This window comes from Eutrema salsugineum, unplaced genomic scaffold (assembly GCF_000478725.1).
Source record: "Eutrema salsugineum unplaced genomic scaffold, Eutsalg1_0 scaffold_14, whole genome shotgun sequence".
Classification (NCBI taxonomy): domain Eukaryota; kingdom Viridiplantae; phylum Streptophyta; class Magnoliopsida; order Brassicales; family Brassicaceae; genus Eutrema; species Eutrema salsugineum.
Genome location: NW_006256877.1, coordinates 1,997,509 through 2,000,258, shown reverse-complemented (window position 1 = coordinate 2,000,258; position 2,750 = coordinate 1,997,509). Strand labels below are relative to the sequence as shown.

Genomic DNA, 2,750 nt, shown 5'->3' with positions numbered 1-2,750 from the left:
CAATCTAACTGATCTATCTGCAAGGATAAGAGAGATCCTTGCAGGCTTGAAGACTCTAAAGCCCAGCTTCTTTGCTATGGAGAATGGCATCAAGCTGACTGATGCTCCTAGATCACAAAGACATCCAGAGAATAGAAGAGGTCCAATGGCACAAGGGAGTGTGAAGCTCCCTGGATCAGTTAACTTCCTTGGAATGGACTTCTTCTGAATGATAGCACTGCATTCATGACTTAGTACTACCATGCCTTGAAGCTCTTTTGTCTTGTTCAGAATTGCATCCTTCAAGAACTTCCCCATCTTTGGCATCATTAAGAATGCATCAATGAGAGGCATTGTGAGTGGTGTCTCTTTGAGTGCCTTCTCAAATACAGCTCTTGCCTTGTTCACTAGTTGCTTCTTAAATCTCCCTGGAAATGGGAGCTTGGGTTGGTATGGAGTTGGTGGCACATACTTCTTCTCTGGTTCTGGTTCCTTTGCTACCTTTTTACCCTTTTCTGTCCTTGGTTTCTCAGCAACTTGATCATCATTTAAGGCTGCCTCCCCCTCAGGTTGATCATTGTCCTCAATGATCACTTTGTTGTTCTCAATACCAGGTAACTCCTTGCCACTCCTCAGTGTAATGGCCTTGGCATATTCCTTGGGGTTGGGTTCTGGTTTTCCAGGTAGGTGACCTTGGTTCCTTGAGCTTGATGCCTGGTTTTGCTTCAGTTCCTTGATTTCCTGCTGCATAGTCTGTTGACCCTGAAGTAGTTGTTGCAGAATACCAACCATATCTGTACCTATCTGTGGCTGCTGTTGAACCATTGGTGGCTGAAACTGTTGTTGAACCGGCGCCTGCTGTTGGAACTGTGGTGGACCAAATCCTGGTGGTGCGTTTGGCTGCTGTGAAGTGTAACCAGTGCCCTGAAATGGTTGCTGTTGCTGACCAAAACTCTGATTCTGACCAAATTGATTCTTGGGTTGGAATGACCCTTGAAAGTTGTTCTTGGGAACAAAGTTCTTTGGAGCTTGAGAATTGGGATAGACCTGGTCTTGTGGGTTAGCTACATTGATGTTCCTGTAAGAGAGGTTTGGATTGGCATTACCATACTGATATCTTTGGAACCTCTGATTCCCAATGTAGTTGAGCTCCTCTTGGGTAAGACCTTCTCCACTTATGTTCTCAAAGATTTGAGAAGGTTCCTCATACTCTCCAACAAAATGCATTGGCTTCTGAGTGGTGAATTTCAGCTTGTCTAATTCACTCCTCAACTCCTTAACTTCTCTGGTGAGCCTCTGTTCTGAGCTTGAACCTTCAGACCTATTTGATCTGTCATAGTCTTCACCATAAGTATCATTGCTCAATGCTAAGTTCTCCACTAGCTCTAAAGCAGCATGTATCTCTTTACCCAGAAAGTTCCCATTGGAAGCAGTATCCAGCTGGTTTCTAATCTTGGTAAGAGCTCCCCTATACAGTGTGCTGAGAAGAGAAGCCTCACTAAACCCATGGTGTGGGCATTGGTTTGTGTAGCTCCTGAATCTCTCATATGCTTCACCAAAACTTTCATTGCTGTGCTGAGTGAAGCTAGAGATTTGGTTCCTCAGTTTTGCAGTTCTTGAGGTGGAGAAGAACTTAGATAAGAAGGCTTGCTTGCATTGCTCCCAGGTTTGAATGGAGCCTCTTGGAAGATTCTTTTCCCATTGATGAGCTTTGTCACCAAGACTGAATGGGAATAGTCTTAGCTTGAAGCTGTCTTCTGAAACTCCATTAATCTTGGTCAGATCACACACCTTATCAAACTGGTCCAAGTGTTCCAAGGGATCTTCCATTGCTAACCCATGGAACTTTGAGTTCTGGACCATATTCAGCAAAGATGCCTTCACTTCGAAGTTGTTGTTTTGCACAGGTGGTGCCTGAATACCAGCTCCATACTGATGAGCATTGGCCCTGTCATTCTCTCCAACATAGACTTGGGGTTGCTCATATCTTCTTTGCTGTGGTTGGAAAGGGTGGGGTTGGTGGTGCACTTGTTGTCTTTGTTGAACATTGGCCTGATGCCTTTGTTGATGAGCTTGAGCTTGTCCTTGGTGGACATAAGCTTGTTGATGGTGCACCTGTTCCTGATGAACATTACCCTGATGAAGCCCTTGACCAACTCCATTACCCTGAGCCTGTTGCTCCTGAACCGGTTGTTCTATATCTACCACGTGATCTCTTTGGTCTTCCATGTCAGCCTGATAAATCTGTCTACCACGTCTGTCCCTTCTCCTCCTTGGTACCAAAAGGTTGATGTTGTCGTTGAGAGGGAAAGGTGGACCACAGCTTCTTGATCTAGACCTGGTGTTCATACACCTGAAATCACAAACAGAACTTGAAAGGAATCAGTAAAAACAAGAAAGTAAGCACTTGATCTCAAGAACAGATCAGAGCTTAATGCTAATCAACCACAATTTGGCAACAGCGCCAATTGATAGATAGGACTTTTTAGGGTCTCAGGGCTATCAATCCCCTTGTCAATGTAGCACAAAGAGGTTTATCAATCCAGATGTGGTGTTAGACACTAAACTATGTGATCAAGTTCTTAACATGATTCAAGTGATTAAGAACTCTAATCTACGTTAATCCTCTCATGAAGGTATTAACCCCTACACTAATCCATTTTCAAACCAAATTCCCATTTGTGAAATATGAATCAATATGCATTAATAAACAGTTCTCAATGATCATTCAAGCAAATAACAATACATCACCATGCAGAAAAATGCTTAAA

At 43.5% G+C, this 2,750-nt stretch overlaps 1 non-coding gene across 1 annotated transcript; it reads left to right on the top strand.

Annotated features, from left to right (window-relative positions):
- The first annotated feature begins 1,480 nt into the window (after positions 1 to 1,480).
- Positions 1,481 to 1,587, top strand: LOC112088600. Its single transcript, XR_002900546.1, has one exon. It is a non-coding gene; the product is annotated as a small nucleolar RNA R71 (small nucleolar RNA).
- The last annotated feature ends 1,163 nt before the right edge of the window (positions 1,588 to 2,750 follow it).